Source organism: Pristiophorus japonicus, unplaced genomic scaffold, assembly GCF_044704955.1.
Source record: "Pristiophorus japonicus isolate sPriJap1 unplaced genomic scaffold, sPriJap1.hap1 HAP1_SCAFFOLD_750, whole genome shotgun sequence".
Taxonomy (NCBI): Eukaryota; Metazoa; Chordata; class Chondrichthyes; family Pristiophoridae; genus Pristiophorus; species Pristiophorus japonicus.
Genome location: NW_027254667.1, coordinates 138,982 through 161,220, shown reverse-complemented (window position 1 = coordinate 161,220; position 22,239 = coordinate 138,982). Strand labels below are relative to the sequence as shown.

Sequence of the window (22,239 nt, the reverse complement as noted above, 5' to 3'; positions counted from 1 at the left end):
ATGGGGAGAATCTGAAAAGAAAGGGAAAAGAGAGAGAGAGGAGAGAGGGGTGGGAAGATGGGGAAGTGAAAAGGCAGAGGGGAGAGTGGATAGGGGAGAGAGAGGAGGAAGGAGTGGGAAGAGAATGAAATTCGAGAGGGAAGGGGAGAACGAGAGAGGAAAAAGATGTAGAACATGTCATCATGGGAAAGGCAGAGAGACAGTCGTTTCAGGATCAGTCTCAAAGATGTTTAATATTTTTAACTAAATCCCTTATTAATTGACAGTGAATTTAAATGCTGATCTAATTTTGAGTAGGCCCCAGTGAGATTTGAACCCACGACCCCTGGTTTACGAGACCAGTGCTCTAACCCCTGAGCTATGGAACCACCTGCTCTGGGCTGTGGGTCATTCCCCAGTTAGTGCTGTGTGTTTGAAGAATGAGGAGGGGTCAGTGAAACACTCAGATTGTGTCTCATCCCCCAGACTCCTGCCTCCGTCTCTTCAATATTCGCCTCTCAACATCGATATATCGGGTCTTTCACGTAGTAAAACATCCCAAGGCAACTCAGTCACAGTCTGTCCCAATCTCTCAATCTCTCTGTCTCTCTGTCTCTGTCTCTTTCTTTCTGTCTCTCACCTTCTCACTCTGTCTCTCGAGGCGGGAGGGCAGAGCGGGGGAAGGGGAGAGAGAGGGAGAAGGGGAGAGAGAGGGGGGATGGGAGAGATGGTGAGGGGGAGAGTCTGATGGGAAAGGGGAGAGCGAGAGCGAGGGAATGAAAGGGAGGATGGAGGGGAGTGGAGACTGGGGAGGGGAGGGAGAAGGACAGGGAGGGGAGAGAGAGAGGAGTGGAGAAAATGAAAATGGAGAGGGGAAGGAGTGAGCGAGAGGGGAATGGGAGAGAGAGAGGGAAGGCAAGAGTGAGAGAGGGGAGGGGAAAGAGAGGGAAGGGGAGAGAGAGGGTGGGAAGGTGAAAGAGATGTTAAGAGGAGTGATGGGGAAGAAGTGAGAGAGAGAGGGGAAGGAGTGAGAGAGTGAGGAAGGGAAGAGAGAAAGGGGAAGGGGAGAGAGGGAGAAGGGGAGAATCTGAAAGGAAAGGGAAAGGAGAGAGAGAGGAGGGAGGGGAGGAAAGGGAGCGGAGAAGGAGGAGGGAGAGGGAGAGTGGAAAGGCAGAGTCGGAAGGGGAGAGAGTGGGACGGGAAGAGGGTGAGGCGAGGGAGGGGAAAGGGGGAGAGGGGAATGAGTGAGAGACGGGGAAAGCGAGATAGCGGGAAAGTGAGAGAGGAATAAAAAGATGTGGAACGGGTCGTGATTGTTGTGTACACATGTAAACGTCACCAATATGTAAGACTTGCCACTAGGGGGCACACCTGTGGGAGACCCAATGGTCACCTGTACACCCTGGGACAAGCAGGTATATAAGGTGACTCACCATACTGCTTCCCCACCCTGGAGTCTGAATAAAGAGCACAAGGTCACCACAGTTTGAGCTTGCAATACAGTCCTGTGGATTTATTCTGAACATCACTCACTGGCGACGAGTAACGGATCACCAACCTTCACACGGTAATGGCTGCCGTTGGTCTTGTTGAGGGATTTGTTGAGGGTGATGATTTGGGAAGCCTTCGTTGAGCGTCCCGACCGGTACTACGTCGCCAATGAACAGGACGAGGCTGAGAGAGGGCGATCAAGACCAGGGCGATTCTCCTCACCGTATGTGGGTCTCCGATATACGGCCTGCTCAAAAACCTGCTGGCACCGGTCAAACCAGAGGAGAAGACTTACACAGAGCTGTGTGTGCTGGTGTGGGAACGCCTCAAGCCGAAGGAGAGCACCTTAAAGGCCAGGTATCACTTTTACACCCACCGGCGCTCCCAGGGCCAGAAGATTCCTTGCGGGGCAGTACGGTTTTTGCGGGATCTTTGCGGGAAATGTTGCCGAACGGTTTCGTGCTCGGAATCGGTCACGAGGTCATCCTTCGCAAGCTGCTGTCTGCCGGATCCCGGGATAAACGGGCCCTTTTCGGAATGGGAGGCAGTGACTAGTGGGGTACCGCAGGGCTCAGTGCTGGGACCCCAGCTATTTACAATATACATCAATGATTTAGATGCAGGAATTGAGTGTAATATCTCCAAGTTTGCAGATGACACTAAGCTGGGTGGCAGTGTGAGCTGTGAGGAGGATGCTAAGAGGCTGCAGGGTGACTTGGACAGGTTAGGTGAGTGGGCAAATACATGGCAGATGCAGTATAATGTGGATAAATGTGAGGTTATCCACTTTGGGGGCAAAAACAGGAAGGCAGAATATTATCTGAATGGTGACAGATTAGGAAAAGGGGAGGTGCAACGAGACCTGGGTGTCATGGTTCATCAGTCATTGAAAGTTGGCATGCAGGTACAGCAGGCAGTGAAGAAGGCAAATGGTATGTGAGCCTTCATAGCGAGAGGATTTGAGTATAGGAGCAGGGAGCTCTTACTGCAGTTGTACAGGGTCTTGGTGAGGCCTCACCTGGAATATTGTGTTCAGTTTTGGTCTCCTAATCTGAGGAAGGACATTCTTGCTATTGAGGGAGTGCGGCGAAGGTTCACCAGACTGATTCCCGGGATGGCAGGACTGACATATGAGGAGAGACTGGATTGACTGGGCCTGTATTCACTGGAGTTTAGAAGGATGAGAGGGGATCTCATAGAAACGTATAAGATTCTGACGGGACAGGACAGGTTAGATGCTGGCCGAATGTTCCCGATGTTGGGGAAGTCCAGAACCAGGGGACACAGTCTAAGGATAAGGGGTAAGCCATTTAGGACCGAGATGAGGAGAAACTTCTTCACTCAGAGAGTTGTTCACCTGTGGAATTCCCTGCCGCAGAGAGTTGTTGAGGTCAGATCATTGGATATATTGAAGAGGGAGTTAGATATGGCCCTTACGGCTAAAGGAATCAAGGGGTATGGAGAGAAAGCAGGAATGGGGTACTGAGGTGAATGATCTGTCATGATCATATTGAATGGTGGTGCAGGCTCGAAGGGCTGAATGGCCTACTCCTGCACCTATTTTCTACGTTTCTATGTTTCCCAGATTTTTTTCTCCCTAAAATGTCAGGATATCGCAGGAAGGATGTGATTGCACTGGAGAGGGTGCAGAGGAGATTTACCAGGATGTTGGCGGGACTGGAGAATTTTAGCGACGAGGGAAGATTGGATCGGCTGGGGTTGTTTTCTTTGGAACAGAGGAGGTTGAGGAGAGACCTCCATTCCTTCACCCAGAGGGTGGTGGGGGTCTGGAACTCACGGCCTGAAAGGGTGGTAGAGGCAGAAACCCTCACCACATTTAAACGGTACTTGGATGTGCACTTGAAGTGCCGTAAGCTACAGGGCTACGCACCGAGAGCTGGAAAGTGGGATCAGACTGGGATCATATCATCATCATAGGCAGTCCCTCGGAATCGAGGAAGACTTGCTCCCACTCTAAACATGAGTCCTGAGGTGACTGAACAGTCTAATACGGGAACCACAGTCCCTGTCACAGGTGGGACAGATCGACGTTGAGGGAAGGGGAGGGTGGGACTGGTTTGCCGCACGCTCCTTCCGCTGCCTGCGCTTGGTCTCTGCACGCTCTCGGCGACGAGACTCGAGGTGCTCAGCGCCCTCCCGGATGCACTTCCTCCATTCCGATTCGGGACTCCCAGGTGACGGTGGGGATGTTGCACTTTATCAGGGAGGCTTTGAGGGTGTCCCTGTAATGTTTGGCTCTGCCCACCTTTGGCTCGCTTGCCGTGAAGGAGTTCCGAGTAGAGCGCTTGCTTTGGGAGTCTCGTGTCTGGGGCATGCAGACGATGTGGCCCTGCCCAGCAGATAGCTCTTGGTCGGCTGGTGCGGACACGATGGGCCGAAATGGTCACCTTCCCTGCTGTAAGTTTCTATGAGTCGATGATATATCAGTGTCTCTGAGACTGGATGTGGAAAAGGTGGGATACAGACTGGGGGTGGGAAGTGAAAGTGCTGTGGGCAGATTGTAAAGTGCGAAGTGAGTGGTTCCTGTTGATGGTGTCGGCCTGTCGTCGATTGACGGTCAATTCAGGAACAGAAGCCAAAATTGAGTAGGCCCCAGTGAGATTTGAACCCACGACCCCTGGTTTACAAGACCAGTGCTCTAACCCCTGAGCTATGGAGCCACCTGTAACGCCAGCTCCTGTTTGCATCTTACTATTGTTAACAAGGAGGTGGGGCCCGAATAATCATTCTCGGTGATTCATCCCTGAACATTGACAGAATCTTACAGCACACAAGGAGGGCCATTCGGCCCATCGTGTCTGTGTCGGCTCTGTGAGAGAGATTCGTGCTTGGAAGTTGTAAAAGGAGGGAGAAAGGGGAATGAGTGGGAGAGGGAGGGGGAGAGAGAGGGGGAAGGAGTCAGCCAGAGGGGAATGGGAGAGAGCGAGAGGGGAATGGGAGAGAGCGAGAGTGGGAGGGGAGAGAGATGGGAAGTCGAGAGAGGGAGGAAGCAGGGGAGAGAGAAAGGAAGGGGAGAATCTGAAAAGAAAGGCAAAAGAGTGAGATAGATCGCAGGAAAGTGAGAGAGGAGTAAACTGGGTCATGATCGGGAAATCAGAGAGACAGGAGCCTGTAATGCCAGGGTCAATCTAAGAGCTGTTTAGTATTTATAATTAAACCCCTTGTTAATTGACAGTGAATTTAAATATTGAACTAATTTTGAATAGGCCCCAGTGAGATTTGAACCCACGACCCCTGGTTTACTAGACCAGTGCTCTAACCCCTGAGCTATGGAGCCACCTGCCCTGGGCTGTGGGTCATTCCCCAGTTAGTGCTGTGTGTTTGAAGAATGAGGAGGGGTCAGTGAAACGCTCAGATTGTGTCTCATCCCCCAGACTCCTGCCTACGTCTCTTCAATATTCACTTCTCAACATCGATATATCGGGTCTTTCACGAAGTAAAACATCCCAAGGCAACTCAGTCACACTCTGCCTCAATCTCTCTGTCTCTCTGTCTCTCTGTGTCTCTGTCTCTTTCTTTCTGTCTCTCACCTTCTCACTCTGTCTCTCGAGGCGGGAGGGTAGAGCGGGGGAAGGGGAGAGAGAGGGAGAAGGGGAGACGGGGGGGTGGGAGAGATGGGGAGGGGGAGAGTCTGATGGGGAAGGGGAGAGCGAGAGCGAGGGAATAAAAGGGAGGATGGAGGGGAGTGGAGACTGAGGAGGGGAGGGAGAAGGAGAGGGAGGAGAGAGAGAGGAGGGGAGAAAATGAAAAGGGAGATGGGAAGGAGCGAGCGAGAGGGGAAGAGGAGAGAGAGAGTGGGAAGGCGAGAGCCAGAGAGGAGGGAGGGGAAGGAGAGGGAAGGGAAGGTGAGAGAGGGAGAAGGGAAGAGAGAGAGGGAAGGCGAGAGCGAAAGAGGGGAGGGGAAAGAGAGGGAAGGGGAGAGAGAGGGTGGGAAGGTGAAAGAGTTGTTAAGGGGAGTGATGGGGAAGGAGTGCGAGAGAGAGGGGAAGGAGCAGGAAAGAGAGGGGAAGGGAAAAGAGAGAGTGGAAGGAGTGAGAGAGAGGGGCAAGGGGAGGCAGAGAGGGTAAGGGGAGAGAGAGAGAAGGGGAGAGAGAGAGAGAAGGAGTGAGAGAGAGAAGGAGTGAGAGAGAGGGGGAAGAGGAGACAGAGAGGGGAAGGGGAGAGAGAGAGAAGGGGAGAGAGAGGGAAGGAGTGAGAGAGGGGGGGAAGGAGTGAGAGAGAGAGGGGGAAGGAGTGAGAGAGATTGGAAGGGGAAAAAGAGAGTGGGAGGTGTGAGAGAGTGTGAAAGGGGAATGACTGAGAGACGGGGAAAAGATGTAGAACATGTAATCATGGGAAAAGCAGCAAGAGAGCAGTTTCAGGGTCAGACTCAAAGCTGTTTAATTTTCATAATTAAATCTCTTGTTAATTGACAGTGTATTTAAATAATGAGCTAATTTTGAGTAGGCCCCCAGTGAGATTTGAACCCACGACCGCTGGTTTATTGGACCAGTGCTCTAACCCCTGAGCTATGGAGCCACGTGCTTGGGAAAAGACAGGGGAAGGAGCAGGAAAGAGAGGGGAAGGGAAAAGAGAGAGTGGAAGGAGTGAGAGAGAGGGAATAGAGACAGCGAGAAAGAGAGGAAAAGAGAGGGAGGGGATGGAGAGAGAGAGAGTGGAAGGAGGGAAAGAGAGGGCTAGGGGTGGGAGAGAGAAAGGGGTGAATGGGAGAGAGAGGAAGGAAGAGGAAAGAGATGTTAAGGGGAGAGAGGGGGAAGGAATGAGAGAGATTGGAGGAAATGGGTAGAGGAGACAGAGGGAAACGGGAGAGTGCGGAAGGGGAGAGAGAGGGGAATGAGTGATAAAGAGAAATGGGGAGAGCGGCAGAATGTGTAGTGATGGGGAAGATAGGGAGAGAGGGAGAATGAGAAAGGGGGCGAAAGGAGAATAGGAGAGCTTTGTGTTTCAGGGTCAGTCTCAGAGCTGGTCAATATTTATCAGTAAATCCCTTGTTAATTGACAGTGAATTTAAATACTGAGTTAACTTTGAATAGGCCCCAGTGAGATTTAAACCCACAACCACTAGTTCACTGAACCAGTGCTTTAACCCCTGAACTATGGAGCCACCTGTTCCAGCGAAAACAGGGGAAGGATCAGGAAAGAGAGGGGAAGGGAAAAGGAGTGAGGAGGGAGGGGAAGGAGAGAGAGTGGGGAAGGAGTGAGAGAGTGGGAAGGGGAGACAGCGAGGAAGAGAGGGAGTTGGGGAAAGAGAGGGAGGAGATGGAGAGCGAGAGTGTGGAATGGAGGCAGAGAGGGGAAGGAGTGGGAGAGAGAGGGTGGAAGGGGAGAGAGATGTTAAGGGGAGAGACAGGGAAGGAGTGAGAGAGAGAGGGGGGAGGGCAGAGAGGGGGAGAACCTGAAAGGAAAGGGAAAAGAGAGAGACGGGAGTGTAAGTGTGTGGTGATGGTCCCGGGGGTCAGGTTCACCTCTGACCTACTTGAGCGGTTCGAATCGCCCCCACTCCCTTGGGTTCGAGAGTCTGGATTTATTTGGGGGGTGTGACAAAGTGCAAAGGTCACTGGTTTGGTGCAAAAGAACTTTGATTTTATGAAAGACAAGAAAATACAATGTCAAACCTTATAATCGCTCGAATAAAGAACAATACATTACACATTCAAAGGGGGTGTACAGTAAAATGACACCTCCCACCTCCCCATACCTAATCCTAGCTAGGTTAGACTCCAGGGCAGGCAGGGACTATGCTTACCAATCCTTTCTGGTCAGTTAGCGGTAGTTCGCGGTTTTGGGGTTCCTTGAATTGTGTAGGTTCTGCTTGCCGTACCCCGAACGTCGGAGAAGACTTCTAGCTGCACAATCTTCAGTTGGGTTGAGTCCACTGATGCGGTAAAGCACGTTTTGGATCTATGGGGTAAGTACCCGGTTTTCTTCGTTAGAAATAGGTTCAAAGTCTCTTTAGGTAATGTTTTCACCTGTTGGTAGTCAGGCCTTAGATTGTAGACTGGAAACTTTCGATTCTTCGGTTTCTTCCAGTTGGAGTTTATTTGTAGTTTGGTCGATCGCGGTGGTTTTTCATTGATACCACGTTGGCTGTGGTCAGTTGTTGCTGCGATGGTGATGTTCTTCCTTCAGGACTTCAGGACTTCGAGGCTGGAGAAGTTAGTTTACAACGGTCGCGTTGGTTTCTCTCCCTTCTTGATGACACAAGCGTGGTCTTGGTTGTATGGCAAAATATGTCATACCCTCTGTTAAAACAGGGGCCAGTTATACGGTTTGAATGGTTCTAATCTTCGCGCCAAATCAGTCCAGGATTCTTTGTTTGAATTTGGCGGGCTTGACTCTTCTTTGTAATATTTCGCACACAGGCTGGATTGGGCCTCTTTGTGATGTATATGCTGAAATGGTTTTCCAGATTCAGGTTGATGGTTGGCTATCTCTGGGTTATTTGTTGTAATGCTAATATCTCTTGTGGAGAAGGATTCTCGAATACCCATTTCTCCAGACAAGTTATGTTAGTCCCAACACCCAGACAGCCTCAATAATCAAGTTGTCTCCTGTTCGTTCTTTGGGCCCGCACACAGCCTTGAATGTGTCTTTAAAAAGTCCAAAATTCTACTAAAGTTCGCAGTTTCTTCCATAAGCACTTCTGGGTTGCAAACTTTCCGATCGATAGTCCCAAATTAAATATCCTTTTGAATGAGCCCAAACACTGTGAGGAGATTCTTGTGAATTTTGCATCCTTTCAAGGGGGAAGAGAGTGGGAGGAATGAGAAACAGGGATCTAAATACTAAAATTAGACCCCAGTGAGATTTAAACTCACGACCCCTGGCTTACAAGACCAGTGCACTAACCCCTGAGCTATGGAGCCACCTGCTCTCTGAAAGACAGGGGAAGGAGCAGGAAAGAGAGGGGATGGGAAAAGAGAGAGTGGAAGGAGGGAGAGAGAGGGGAAGGGGAGAGAGTGGGGAAGGAGTGAGAGAGATGGAAGGGGAGACTGGTCTTTGGCCAGGGACTCCCAGGTGTCGGTGGGAATGTTGCACTTTATCAGGGAGGCTTTGAGGGTGTTCCTTGTAACGTTTCCTCTGCCCACCTTTGGCTCGTTTGCCGTGAAGGAGTTCCGAGTGGAGCGCTTGCTTTGGGAGTCTCGTGTCTGGGACATGCGGACAATGTGGCCCTGCCCAGCAGATTCCTCTTGGTCGGCTGGTGCAGACACGATGGGCCGAAATGGTCACCTTCCGTGCTGTAAGTTTCTATGAGTCGATGATATATCGGTGTCTCTGAGACTGGATGTGGAAAAGGTGGGAGACAGACTGGGGGTGGGAAGTGAAAGTGCTGTGGGCAGATTATAAAGTGCGGAGTGAGTGGTTCCTGTTGATGGTGTCGGCCTGTCGCCGATTGACGGTCAATTCAGTAACAGAAGCCAAAATTGAGTAGGCCCCAGTGAGATTTGAACCCACGACCCCTGGTTTACAAGACCAGTGCTCTAACCCCTGAGCTATGGAGCCACCTGTAACACCAGCTCCTGTTTGCATCTTACTATTGTTAACAAGGAGGTGGGGCCCGAATAATCATTCTCGGTGATTCATCCCTGAACATTGACAGAATCTTACAGCACACAAGGAGGGCCATTCGGCCCATCGTGTCTGTGTCGGCTCTGTGAGAGAGATTAGTGCTTGGAAGTTGTAAAAGGAGGGAGAGAGGGGAATGAGTGGGAGAGGGAATGGGAGAGAGAGGGGGAAGGAGTCAGCCAGAGGGGAATGGGAGAGAGCCGAATGGGAGAGAGCGAGAGGGGGGAGGGGAGAGAGATGGGAAGCCGAGAGAGGGAGGAGGCAGGGGAGAGAGAAAGGAAGGGGAGAGGGAGAGAGCAGGGGAGAGAGATGGGAAGCCGAGACAGAGAGAGGGAGGAGGCAGGGGAGAGAGAAAGGAAGGGGAGAGGGAGAGAGCAGGGGAGAATCTGAAAAGAAAGGCAAAAGAGTGAGAGAGAGGAGGGAGGAGAGGGGAAGGGGAGAGAGAGGGAAAGGGGAGAGAGATGGGAAGTCGAGAGAGGGAGGAGGCAGGGGAGAGAGAAAGGAAGGGGAGAGAGAGGGAGCAGGGGAGAATCTGAAAAGAAAGGCAAAAGAGGGAGAGAGAGGAGTGAGGGGAGGGAGCGGAAGGAGAGAGAGGGGAAGGGGAGAGAGAGAGGGAAAGGGGAGAGAGAGATGGAGAAAGTGAGATTGCGGGAAAGTGAGAGAGGAGTTAAAAAAAAAATGTAGAACAGGTTGTGATCTGGAAAGCAGAGAGACAGGGAAAGGTGTGAGGGGAGCCTGTAGTTCCAGGGTCAATCTCAGAGCTGTTTAATATTTATAATCAATGCCCTTGTTAATTGACAGTTAATTTAAATACTGAGCTAATTTTGAGTAGGTCCCCAGTGAGATTTGAACCCATGACCCCTGGTTTACTAGACCAGTGCTCTAACCCCTGAGCTATGGAACCACCTGCCCTGGACTGTGGATCATTCCCCAGTTAGTGCTGTGTGTTTGAAGAATGAGGAGGGGTCAGTGAAACGCTCAGATTGTGTCTCATCCCCCAGACTCCTGCCTCCGTCTCTTCAATATTCGCCTCTCAACATCGATATATCGGGTCTTTCACGTAGTAAAACATCCCAAGGCAACTCAGTCACACTCTGTCCCAATCTCTCTGTCTCTCTGTCTTACTGTCTCTGTCTCTTTCTTTCTGTCTCTCACCTTTCACTCTGTCCCTCGAGGGGAGAGGGTAGAGTGGGGGAAGGGAAGAGAGAGGGAGAAGGGGAGAGAGAGGGGGGGATGGGAGAGATGGGGAGGGGGAGAGTCTGATGGGAAAGGGGAGAGCGAGAGCGAGGGAATGAAAGGGAGGATGGAGGGGAGTGGAGACTGGGGAGGGGAGAGAGAAGGTGAGGGAGAGGAGAGAGAGAGGAGGGGAGAAAATGAAAAGGGAGAGGGGAAGGAGTGAGCGAGAAGGGAATGGGAGAGAAAGAGAGGGAAGGAGTGAGCGAGAGAGGGGAGGGGAAAGAGAGGGAAGGGGAGAGAGAGTGGGGGGAAGGTGAAAGAGATGTTGAGAGGAGTGATGGGGAAGGAGTGAGAGAGAGAGAGGGGAAGGGGAGAGAAAGAGTGGGGAAGGAGAGGGAAAGAGAGGGGAAGGGAAAAGAGAAAGTTGGGAATGTGAAAGAGCGGGAGGGGAAGGGGAGAGAGTGGGAGAAGGGGGAAACCTGAAAAGAAATGGAAAAGAGAGAGAGAGGAGAGAGGGGAGGGAGGGGACGAAAGAGAGGGAGGAAGGAGAGGGAAGCGGAGAGTGAAAAGCGGAGAGAGGGGGAAGGAGAGACAGTGAGGGGAGAGGGTTAGAGAGGAGAATGAGTGAGTGTAATGTCTGTAAGCTTGTAATGTTTGTCGCTCCACACTGTGGATGTGGACATATTGTGTACTGCAACTGCAGAGTTAATAATTAAACTGAACCAGGCAGATTTCCGGAGGCTTCCGAGAGAGGAGCTGTGTGTGCTGTGCTCTGTGAATATATCACAGTGAGAGACGGGGAAAGCGAGATAGTGGGAAAGGGAGAGAGGTAGGAAGGAGTGAGAGAGAGTTGGAAATGGGAGACAGGGAGGAAGAGAGAGTGGAAGGGGAGAGAGAGAGGGGGAGGGGAAAGAGAGGGAGGGGACAGAGAGAGGGGGAAGGAGAGAGATAGAGAGAGAGGAAAGGATGAGAGCGGGGAATGGGAGAGAGCGGAAGGGGAGAGAAAGAGATGGAAGGCGAGAGAGGAAGGGGAGAGAGAGAAGGGAAGAGGAGAGAGGGAGGGGAGAGAGAGAAAGAGAGGGAGGGGACAGAGAGAGGGGGAATGGGAGAATCTGAAAAAAAGGGAAAAGAGAGAGAGAGGAGGGAGGGGAGGGAAGAGAGGGCAGGGGAGAGTGGGGGATGGAAGAGGGTGAGAGATGGGAATGTGAGAGACGGGAAAAGCGAGAAAGCGGAAAAAAGATGTAAAACATGTCAAGCAGAGAGAGAGAGAATGTTGTGAGGGGAGCCTGTTGTTCCAGGGTCAGTCTCAGAGATGTTTAATATTTATAATTAAAGCCCTTGTTAGTTGACACTGTATTTAAATACTGAATTAATTGTGAGTAGACCCCAGTGAGATTTGAACCCACAGTCCCTGGTTTACTAGACCAGTGCTCTAACCCCTGAGCTATGGAGCCACCTGCCCTGGGATGTGGGTCATTCCCCAGTTAGTGCTGTGTGTTTGAAGAATGAGGAGGGGTCAGTGAAACGCTCAGATTGTGTCTCATCCCCCAGACTCCTGCCTCCGTCTCTTCTATATTCGCCTCTCAACATCGATATATCGGGTCTTTCACGTAGTAAAACATCCCAAGGCAACTCAGTCACAGTCTGTCCCAATCTCTCTGTCTCTCAGTCTCTCTCTCTCTCTGTGTCTCTGTGTATCTTTCTCAGTCTCTCTCTCTCTCTCTGTCTTCCTTTCTCACTCTCTCTCTGCCTCAATCTCTCTTTGTCTCTATGTATTTTTCTCAGTATCTCTCTCTCTGTCTTTCTTTCTCACTCTCTCTCTGTCTCTCTATCACTTTGTCTCTCTGTCTCTCTCTCTCTCACTCACTCACTCTCGCTCTGTTTCTCTCTCTTTCTCAGTCTCTCTCTCTGTCTCTCTATCACTTTCTCTCTGTCGCTCACTGTCTCTCGAGCCTATTTTCTATGTTTCTATAGGAAGGGGGTACTGAAGTTTCATGTTCAGCCATGAACTCATTGAATGGCGGTGCAGGCTAGAAGGGCTGAATGGCCTGCTCCTGCACCTATTTTCTATGTTTCTATGAGCCGGAAGGGGTGAGAGGGGGGAAGGGGAAAGTCAGAAGGGAAAGGAGAGAGAGAGAGGGAGGGGAGAGATTGAGGAGTGAGTGGAGAGAGAGGAGCGGAGAGTGGGAAGGGGAGAAAGCGGAGGAAAGGAACAGGGAAAGGGAAGGAGAGAGTGAGGGGGAAGGCGAGAGAGGGAGAGTGTGAGATGGAGAGAGAGAGGAGCGTGTCAGCAGTTGTTATTACATCGGTAGTCCACTAGGTGGGGCTCTATTAGAGGAAGAGAGAGGGAAGGGGAGAGTGAAGGGAAGGAGTGAGAGAGAGGGAAGAGGAGAGCGAGGGGAAGGAGTGAGAGAGAGATGGAGAAGAGGAGAGTGAGGTGAAGGAGTGAGAGAGAGGGAAGGGGAGAGTGAGGGGAAGCAGTGAGAGAGAGGGAAGGGGAGAGTGAGGTGAAGGATTGAGAGAGAGGGAAGGGGTGAGTGAGGGGAAGGATTGAGAGAGAGGGAAGGGGAGAGTGAGGGGAAGGAGTGAGAGAGAGGGAAGGGGAGAGTGAGGTGAAGGATTGAGTGAGAGGGAAGGGGAGAGTGAGGGGAAGGAGTGAGAGAGAGACGGGGAAGAGGAGAGACAGAGGGAACACCAACAATAATGTGTATTTATAAAGCGCCTTTAACGTAGTGAGCACAGCGGGTGATGGGTGAGTGGGACTCGGTGCGAGTTAGGACACGGGGGCAGTGAGCACAGGGGGTGATGGGTGAGTGGGACTCAGTGCGAGTTAGGACACGGGGCAGTGAGCACAGTGGGTGATGGGTGAGTGGGACTGGGTGTGAGTTAGGACACGGGGCAGCGAGCACAGGGGGTGATGGGTGAGTGGGACTCGGTGCGAGTTAGGACACGGGGCAGCGAGCACAGGGGGTGATGGGTGAGCGGGACTCGGTGCGAGTTAGGACACGGGGCAGTGAGCACAGGGGGTGATGGGTGAGTGGGACTGGGTGTGAGTTAGGACACGGGGCAGTGAGCACAGTGGGTGATGGGTGAGCGGGACGCAGTGCGAGTTAGGACACGGGGCAGTGAGCACAGGGGGTGATGGGTGAGTGGGACTGGGTGCGAGTTAGGACACGGGGTCAGCCGAGTTTTGGATCACCTCTAGTTTATATTGGGTAGAATGTGGGAAGAATTGAGAGACAGGGGGAAGGGGAGTGAGAGGTGGGGAGCGGAAGGGGGAGAGAGAGAGACAGGAAAGGATAGAGAGTGGGTGTGGCAAGGGAGGGGGGAGACGGGCAAAGCGAGATCGCGGGAAAGGGGGTAAAAGATGCAGAATGGGGGTCGGCAGAGAGAGATTTGGATGGAGAGAAAGTGTAATTGAGACGACAACCTGTTGTTCCAGGGTCGGTATCAGAGCAGTTTAATATTTATAATTAAAGCCCTTGTTAATTGACGGTGAATTTAAATACTGACCTAATTTTGAGTATGCCCCAGTGAGATTTGAACACACGACCCTGATTTACTAGACCAGTGTTCGAACCCCTGAGCTGTGGAACCACTTGTTTTGGGAAACGCAGGGTAAGGAGCAGGAAAGAGAGGGGAAGGGAAAAGAGAGAGTGGAAGGAGTGAGAGAGAGGGGCAAGGGGAAATAGAGTGAGAGGGAAGGGTGGCGATGGAGTGAGTGAGAGAGGATAATGGATGAGAGCGGAAGGGGAGAGTAAGTGATGGAAGGGAAGAAAGGGGAAGGGGAGAGGGGGGAAGGGGAGAGAGATGGGAAGGCAAGAGAGGGAGGAGGCAAGGGAGAGAGAAAGGAAGGGGATAGAGAGGGAGAACGGGAGACTCTAAAAAGAAAGGGAAAAGAGAGCGAGAGAGGAAGGAGGGGAGGGTGGGAGGTGGAGAGTGAAAAGGTGAGGTGAAGGGGAGAGAGGGTGGTGAGTCTGGGTTGGCGAAAGAGACAGAGTGAGCGGAGAGAGGGGGTGAGAGAGTGGATAGCGGAGAGAGAGGGTGAGGCGAGGGAGGGGGAAAGGGGGAGAAGGGAATGAGTGAGAGACGGGAAAGCGATAAAAAGGTGTAGAACGGGTCGCGATGAGGAAGGGAGAGTCAGAGACACAAGAAGGAGGAGAGAGGGGGGACCCTGTTGTTCCAGGGAAGGTCTTGGAGCTGTTTAATATTTATAATTAAACCTCTTGTTAATTGACACTGTATTTAAATACTGAATTAATTTTGAGTAGGCCCCAGTGAAATTTGAACCCACGACCCCTGGTTTACTAGACCAGTGCTCTAACCACTGAGCTATGGAACCACCTGCCCTGGGCTGTGGGTCATTCCCCAGTTAGTGCTGTGTGTTTGAAGAATGAGGAGGGGTCAGTGAAACGCTCAGATTGTGTCTCATCCCCCAGACTCCTGCCTCCGTCTCTTCAATATTCGCCTCTCAACATCGATATATCGGGTCTTTCACGTAGTAAAACATCCCAAGGCAACTCAGTCACACTCTGCCTCAATCTCTCTGTCTCTCTCTGTCTCACTGTCTCTGTCTCTTTCTTTCTGTCTCTCACCTTCTCACTCTGTCCCTCGAAGGGAGAGGGTAGAGCGGGGAAAGGGGAGAGAGAGGGAGAAGGGGAGTGAGAGGGGGGATGGGAGAGATGGGGAGGGGGAGAGTCTGATGGGAAAGGGGAGAGCGAGAGCGAGGGAATAAAAGGGAGGATGGAGGGGAGTGGAGACTGTGGAGGGGAGAGAGAAGGTGAGGGAGAGGAGAGAGAGAGGAGGGGAGAAAATGAAAAGGGAGAGGGGAAGGAGTGAGCGAGAAGGGAATGGGAGAGAAAGAGAGGGAAGGAGTGAGCGAGAGAGGGGAGGGGAAAGAGAGGGAAGGGGAGAGAGAGTGGGGGGAAGGTGAAAGAGATGTTGAGAGGAGTGATGGGGAAGGAGTGAGAGAGAGAGAGGGGAAGGGGAGAGAAAGAGTGGGGAAGGAGAGGGAAAGAGAGGGGAAGGGAAAAGAGAAAGTTGGGAATGTGAAAGAGCGGGAGGGGAAGGGGAGAGAGTGGGAGAAGGGGGAAACCTGAAAAGAAATGGAAAAGAGAGAGAGAGAGAGGAGAGAGGGGAGGGAGGGGACGAAAGAGAGGGAGGAAGGAGAGGGAAGCGGAGAGTGAAAAGCGGAGAGAGGGGGAAGGAGAGACAGTGAGGGGAGAGGGTTAGAGAGGAGAATGAGTGAGTGTAATGTCTGTAAGCTTGTAATGTTTGTCGCTCCACACTGTGGATGTGGACATATTGTGTACTGCAACTGCAGAGTTAATAATTAAACTGAACCAGGCAGATTTCCGGAGGCTTCCGAGAGAGGAGCTGTGTGTGCTGTGCTCTGTGAATATATCACAGTGAGAGACGGGGAAAGCGAGATAGTGGGAAAGGGAGAGAGGTAGGAAGGAGTGAGAGAGAGTTGGAAATGGGAGACAGGGAGGAAGAGAGAGTGGAAGGGGAGAGAGAGAGGGGGAGGGGAAAGAGAGGGAGGGGACAGAGAGAGGGGGAAGGAGAGAGATAGAGAGAGAGGAAAGGATGAGAGCGGGGAATGGGAGAGAGCGGAAGGGGAGAGAAAGAGATGGAAGGCGAGAGAGGAAGGGGAGAGAGAGAAGGGAAGAGGAGAGAGGGAGGGGAGAGAGAGAAAGAGAGGGAGGGGACAGAGAGAGGGGGAATGGGAGAATCTGAAAAAAAGGGAAAAGAGAGAGAGAGGAGGGAGGGGAGGGAAGAGAGGGCAGGGGAGAGTGGGGGATGGAAGAGGGTGAGAGATGGGAATGTGAGAGACGGGAAAAGCGAGAAAGCGGAAAAAAGATGTAAAACATGTCAAGCAGAGAGAGAGAGAATGTTGTGAGGGGAGCCTGTTGTTCCAGGGTCAGTCTCAGAGATGTTTAATATTTATAATTAAAGCCCTTGTTAGTTGAAACTGTATTTAAATACTGAATTAATTGTGAGTAGACCCCAGTGAGATTTGAACCCACGACCCCTGGTTTACTAGACCAGTGCTCTAACCCCTGAGCTATGGAGCCACCTGCCCTGGGATGTGGGTCATTCCCCAGTTAGTGCTGTGTGTTTGAAGAATGAGGAGGGGTCAGTGAAACGCTCAGATTGTGTCTCATCCCCCAGACTCCTGCCTCCGTCTCTTCAATATTCACCTCTCAACATCGATATATCGGGTCTTTCACGTAGTAAAACATCCCAAGGCAACTCAGTCACACTCTGTCCCAATCTCTCTGTCTCTCAGTCTCTCTCTCTCTCTGTGTCTCTGTGTATCTTTCTCAGTCTCTCTCTCTCTCTCTGTCTTCCTTTCTCACTCTCTCTCTGCCTCAATCTCTCTTTGTCTCTATGTATTTTTCTCAGTATCTCTCTCTCTGTCTTTCTTTCTCACTCTCTCTCTGTCTCTCTATCACTTTGTCTCTCTGTCTCTCTCTCTCTCACTCACTCACTCTCGCTCTGTTTCTCTCTCTTTCTCAGTCTCTCTCTCTGTCTCTCTATCACTTTCTCTCTGTCGCTCACTGTCTCTCGAGCCGGAAGGGGTGAGAGGGGGGAAGGGGAAAGTCAGAAGGGAAAGGAGAGAGAGAGAGGGAGGGAGAGATTGAGGAGTGAGTGGAGAGAGAGGAGCGGAGAGTGGGAAGGGGAGAAAGCGGAGGAAAGGAACAGGGAAAGGGAAGGAGAGAGTGAGGGGGAAGGCGAGAGAGGGAGAGTGTGAGATGGAGAGAGAGAGGAGCGTGTCAGCAGTTGTTATTACATCGGTAGTCCACTAGGTGGGGCTCTATTAGAGGAAGAGAGAGGGAAGGGGAGAGTGAAGGGAAGGAGTGAGAGAGAGGGAAGAGGAGAGCGAGGGGAAGGAGTGAGAGAGAGATGGAGAAGAGGAGAGTGAGGTGAAGGAGTGAGAGAGAGGGAAGGGGAGAGTGAGGGGAAGCAGTGAGAGAGAGGGAAGGGGAGAGTGAGGTGAAGGATTGAGAGAGAGGGAAGGGGTGAGTGAGGGGAAGGATTGAGAGAGAGGGAAGGGGGAGAGTGAGGGGAAGGAGTGAGAGAGAGGGAAGGGGAGAGTGAGGTGAAGGATTGAGTGAGAGGGAAGGGGAGAGTGAGGGGAAGGAGTGAGAGAGAGACGGGGAAGAGGAGAGACAGAGGGAACACCAACAATAATGTGTATTTATAAAGCGCCTTTAACGTAGTGAGCACAGCGGGTGATGGGTGAGTGGGACTCGGTGCGAGTTAGGACACGGGGGCAGTGAGCACAGGGGGTGATGGGTGAGTGGGACTCAGTGCGAGTTAGGACACGGGGCAGTGAGCACAGTGGGTGATGGGTGAGTGGGACTGGGTGTGAGTTAGGACACGGGGCAGCGAGCACAGGGGGTGATGGGTGAGTGGGACTCGGTGCGAGTTAGGACACGGGGCAGCGAGCACAGGGGGTGATGGGTGAGCGGGACTCGGTGCGAGTTAGGACACGGGGCAGTGAGCACAGGGGGTGATGGGTGAGTGGGACTGGGTGCGAGTTAGGACACGGGGTCAGCCGAGTTTTGGATCACCTCTAGTTTATATTGGGTAGAATGTGGGAAGAATTGAGAGACAGGGGGAAGGGGAGTGAGAGGTGGGGAGCGGAAGGGGGAGAGAGAGAGACAGGAAAGGATAGAGAGTGGGTGTGGCAAGGGAGGGGGGAGACGGGCAAAGCGAGATAGCGGGAAAGGGGGTAAAAGATGCAGAATGGGGGTCGGCAGAGAGAGATTTGGATGGAGAGAAAGTGTAATTGAGACGACAACCTGTTGTTCCAGGGTCGGTATCAGAGCAGTTTAATATTTATAATTAAAGCCCTTGTTAATTGACGGTGAATTTAAATACTGACCTAATTTTGAGTATGCCCCAGTGAGATTTGAACACACGACCCTGATTTACTAGACCAGTGTTCGAACCCCTGAGCTGTGGAACCACTTGTTTTGGGAAACGCAGGGTAAGGAGCAGGAAAGAGAGGGGAAGGGAAAAGAGAGAGTGGAAGGAGTGAGAGAGAGGGGCAAGGGGAAATAGAGTGAGAGGGAAGGGTGGCGATGGAGTGAGTGAGAGAGGATAATGGATGAGAGCGGAAGGGGAGAGTAAGTGATGGAAGGGAAGAAAGGGGAAGGGGAGAGGGGGGAAGGGGAGAGAGATGGGAAGGCAAGAGAGGGAGGAGGCAAGGGAGAGAGAAAGGAAGGGGATAGAGAGGGAGAACGGGAGACTCTAAAAAGAAAGGGAAAAGAGAGCGAGAGAGGAAGGAGGGGAGGGTGGGAGGTGGAGAGTGAAAAGGTGAGGTGAAGGGGAGAGAGGGTGGTGAGTCTGGGTTGGCGAAAGAGACAGAGTGAGCGGAGAGAGGGGGTGAGAGAGTGGATAGCGGAGAGAGAGGGTGAGGCGAGGGAGGGGGAAAGGGGGAGAAGGGAATGAGTGAGAGACGGGAAAGCGATAAAAAGGTGTAGAACGGGTCGCGATGAGGAAGGGAGAGTCAGAGACACAAGAAGGAGGAGAGAGGGGGGACCCTGTTGTTCCAGGGAAGGTCTTGGAGCTGTTTAATATTTATAATTAAACCTCTTGTTAATTGACACTGTATTTAAATACTGAATTAATTTTGAGTAGGCCCCAGTGAAATTTGAACCCACGACCCCTGGTTTACTAGACCAGTGCTCTAACCACTGAGCTATGGAACCACCTGCCCTGGGCTGTGGGTCATTCCCCAGTTAGTGCTGTGTGTTTGAAGAATGAGGAGGGGTCAGTGAAACGCTCAGATTGTGTCTCATCCCCCAGACTCCTGCCTCCGTCTCTTCAATATTCGCCTCTCAACATCGATATATCGGGTCTTTCACGTAGTAAAACATCCCAAGGCAACTCAGTCACACTCTGTCCCAATCTCTCAGTCTCTCTCTGTCTCACTGTCTCTGTCTCTTTCTTTCTGTCTCTCACCTTCTCACTCTGTCCCTCGAAGGGAGAGGGTAGAGCGGGGAAAGGGGAGAGAGAGGGAGAAGGGGAGTGAGAGGGGGGATGGGAGAGATGGGGAGGGGGAGAGTCTGATGGGAAAGGGGAGAGCGAGAGCGAGGGAATAAAAGGGAGGATGGAGGGGAGTGGAGACTGTGGAGGGGAGAGAGAAGGTGAGGGAGAGGAGAGAGAGAGGAGGGGAGAAAATGAAAAGGGAGAGGGGAAGGAGTGAGCGAGAAGGGAATGGGAGAGAAAGAGAGGGAAGGAGTGAGCGAGAGAGGGGAGGGGAAAGAGAGGGAAGGGGAGAGAGAGTGGGGGGAAGGTGAAAGAGATGTTGAGAGGAGTGATGGGGAAGGAGTGAGAGAGAGAGAGGGGAAGGGGAGAGAAAGAGTGGGGAAGGAGAGGGAAAGAGAGGGGAAGGGAAAAGAGAAAGTTGGGAATGTGAAAGAGCGGGAGGGGAAGGGGAGAGAGTGGGAGAAGGGGGAAACCTGAAAAGAAATGGAAAAGAGAGAGAGAGAGAGGAGAGAGGGGAGGGAGGGGACGAAAGAGAGGGAGGAAGGAGAGGGAAGCGGAGAGTGAAAAGCGGAGAGAGGGGGAAGGAGAGACAGTGAGGGGAGAGGGTTAGAGAGGAGAATGAGTGAGTGTAATGTCTGTAAGCTTGTAATGTTTGTCGCTCCACACGGTGGATGTGGACATATTGTGTACTGCAACTGCAGAGTTAATAATTAAACTGAACCAGGCAGATTTCCGGAGGCTTCCGAGAGAGGAGCTGTGTGTGCTGTGCTCTGTGAATATATCACAGTGAGAGACGGGGAAAGCGAGATAGTGGGAAAGGGAGAGAGGTAGGAAGGAGTGAGAGAGAGTTGGAAATGGGAGACAGGGAGGAAGAGAGAGTGGAAGGGGAGAGAGAGAGGGGGAGGGGAAAGAGAGGGAGGGGACAGAGAGAGGGGGAAGGAGAGAGATAGAGAGAGAGGAAAGGATGAGAGCGGGGAATGGGAGAGAGCGGAAGGGGAGAGAAAGAGATGGAAGGCGAGAGAGGAAGGGGAGAGAGAGAAGGGAAGAGGAGAGAGGGAGGGGAGAGAGAGAAAGAGAGGGAGGGGACAGAGAGAGGGGGAATGGGAGAATCTGAAAAAAAAGGGAAAAGAGAGAGAGAGGAGGGAGGGGAGGGAAGAGAGGGCAGGGGAGAGTGGGGGATGGAAGAGGGTGAGAGATGGGAATGTGAGAGACGGGAAAAGCGAGAAAGCGGAAAAAAGATGTAAAACATGTCAAGCAGAGAGAGAGAGAATGTTGTGAGGGGAGCCTGTTATTCCAGGGTCAGTCTCAGAGATGTTTAATATTTATAATTAAAGCCCTTGTTAATTGACACTGTATTTAAATACTGAATTAATTGTGAGTAGACCCCAGTGAGATTTGAACCCACAGTCCATGGTTTACTAGACCAGTGCTCTAACCCCTGAGCTATGGAGCCACCTGCCCTGGGCTGTGGGTCATTCCCAGTTAGTGCTGTGTGTTTGAAGAATGAGGAGGGGTCAGTGAAACGCTCAGATTGTGGCTCATCCCCCAGACTCCTGCCTCCGTCTCTTCAATATTCACCTCTCAACATCGATATATCGGGTCTTTCACGTAGTAAAACATCCCAAGGCAACTCAGTCACACTCTGTCCCAATCTCTCAGTCTCACTGTGTCTCTGTGTCTCTGTGTATCTTTCTCAGTCTCTCTCTCTCTGTCTTTCTTTCTCAGTCTCTCTCTCTGTCTCTCGATCACTTTGTCTCTCTGTCTCTCTCTCTCTCACTCACTCACTCTCTCTCTGTTTCTCTCTCTTTCTCAGTCTCTCTCTCTGTCTCTCTATCACTTTCTCTCTGTCGCTCACTGTCTCTCGAGCCGGAAGGGGTTAGAGGGGGGAAGGGGAAAGTCAGAAGGGAAAGGAGAGAGAGAGAGAGGGAGGGGAGAGATTGAGGAGTGAGTGGAGAGAGAGGAGCGGAGAGTGGGAAGGGGAGAAAGCGGGGGAAAGGAACAGGGAGAGGGAAGGAGTGAGTGAGGGGGGAAGGCGAGAGAGAGAGAGAGATGGAGAGAGAAAGGAGCGTGTCAGTAGTTGTTATTACATCGATAGTCCACCAGGTGGGGCTCTATTAGAGGAAGAGAGAGGGAAGGGGAGAGTGAGGGGAAGGAGTGAGAGAGAGAGAAGGGGAGAGAGAGGGGAAGGAGTGAGAGAGAGGGAAGGGGAGAGTGAGGGGAAGGAGTGAGAGAGAGGGAAGGGGAGAGTGAGGGGAAGGAGTGAGAGAGAGGGAAGGGGAGAGTGAGGGGAAGGAGTGAGAGAGAGGGAAGGGGAGAGTGAGGGGAAGGAGTGAGAGAGAGGGAAGGGGAGAGTGAGGGGATGGAGTGAGAGAGAGGGAAGGGGAGAGTGAGGGGAAGGAGTGAGAGAGAGACGGGGAAGAGGAGAGACAGAGGGAACAACAACAATAATGTATATTTATATAGCGCCTTTGACGTAGTGAAACGTCCCAAGGTGCTCCACAGGAGGATTATGGGACAAAAATTTGACACCGAGCCACAAAAGTAGAAATTAGCGCAGGTGAAGAGGTCGGTTTTAAGGAGAGTCTTGAAGGAGGAAAGAGAGGTCGAGAGGCGGAGAGGTTTAGGGAGGGAGTTCCAGAGCTTGGGGCCCAGGCAACAGAAGGCCCGGCCACCAATGGTGGACCGATTATAATCAGGGATGGTCAGGAGGGCAGAATTAGAGGAGTGCAGACATAAGGACATAAGAATTAGGAACAGGAGTAGGCCATCTAGCCCCTTGAGCCTGCTCCGCCATTCAATAAGAACATGGCTGATTGTGGGGTTACACAGATAGGGAGGGATGTAGGAGCTGGAAGAGATTACAGAGATAGGGAGGTGTGTGGGAAGTTACAGAGATCGGGAGGGTTGTGGGGCTGGAGGAGGTTACAGAGATAGGGAGGGGTGTAGGGGCTGGAGGAGATTACAGAGAAAGGGAGGGGTGTAGGGGCTGGAGGAGTTTACAGAGAT

The 22,239-nt window shown here is 52.1% G+C and overlaps 12 non-coding genes across 12 annotated transcripts; all 12 read right to left on the bottom strand.

The window, feature by feature from the left end:
• Positions 1–295: 295 nt before the first annotated feature.
• trnat-cgu (transfer RNA threonine (anticodon CGU)) lies at positions 296–368 on the bottom strand. The gene has a single exon. It is a non-coding gene; the product is annotated as a tRNA-Thr (tRNA).
• Positions 369–4,078: 3,710 nt separating this feature from the next.
• Positions 4,079–4,151, bottom strand: trnat-ugu (transfer RNA threonine (anticodon UGU)). The gene has a single exon. It is a non-coding gene; the product is annotated as a tRNA-Thr (tRNA).
• Positions 4,152–4,695: 544 nt separating this feature from the next.
• trnat-agu (transfer RNA threonine (anticodon AGU)) lies at positions 4,696–4,768 on the bottom strand. Its single transcript has one exon. It is a non-coding gene; the product is annotated as a tRNA-Thr (tRNA).
• Positions 4,769–5,935: 1,167 nt separating this feature from the next.
• trnai-aau (transfer RNA isoleucine (anticodon AAU)) lies at positions 5,936–6,009 on the bottom strand. Its single transcript has one exon. It is a non-coding gene; the product is annotated as a tRNA-Ile (tRNA).
• Positions 6,010–8,284: 2,275 nt separating this feature from the next.
• Positions 8,285–8,357, bottom strand: trnat-ugu (transfer RNA threonine (anticodon UGU)). The gene has a single exon. It is a non-coding gene; the product is annotated as a tRNA-Thr (tRNA).
• Positions 8,358–8,921: 564 nt separating this feature from the next.
• On the bottom strand, positions 8,922–8,994 carry trnat-ugu (transfer RNA threonine (anticodon UGU)). Its single transcript has one exon. It is a non-coding gene; the product is annotated as a tRNA-Thr (tRNA).
• An 893-nt stretch (positions 8,995–9,887) lies between these two features.
• Positions 9,888–9,961, bottom strand: trnat-agu (transfer RNA threonine (anticodon AGU)). The gene has a single exon. It is a non-coding gene; the product is annotated as a tRNA-Thr (tRNA).
• Positions 9,962–11,614: 1,653 nt separating this feature from the next.
• Positions 11,615–11,687, bottom strand: trnat-agu (transfer RNA threonine (anticodon AGU)). The gene has a single exon. It is a non-coding gene; the product is annotated as a tRNA-Thr (tRNA).
• Positions 11,688–14,502: 2,815 nt separating this feature from the next.
• On the bottom strand, positions 14,503–14,575 carry trnat-agu (transfer RNA threonine (anticodon AGU)). The gene has a single exon. It is a non-coding gene; the product is annotated as a tRNA-Thr (tRNA).
• A 1,659-nt stretch (positions 14,576–16,234) lies between these two features.
• Positions 16,235–16,307, bottom strand: trnat-agu (transfer RNA threonine (anticodon AGU)). The gene has a single exon. It is a non-coding gene; the product is annotated as a tRNA-Thr (tRNA).
• A 2,573-nt stretch (positions 16,308–18,880) lies between these two features.
• On the bottom strand, positions 18,881–18,953 carry trnat-agu (transfer RNA threonine (anticodon AGU)). The gene has a single exon. It is a non-coding gene; the product is annotated as a tRNA-Thr (tRNA).
• A 1,660-nt stretch (positions 18,954–20,613) lies between these two features.
• On the bottom strand, positions 20,614–20,686 carry trnat-agu (transfer RNA threonine (anticodon AGU)). Its single transcript has one exon. It is a non-coding gene; the product is annotated as a tRNA-Thr (tRNA).
• Positions 20,687–22,239: the final 1,553 nt, after the last annotated feature.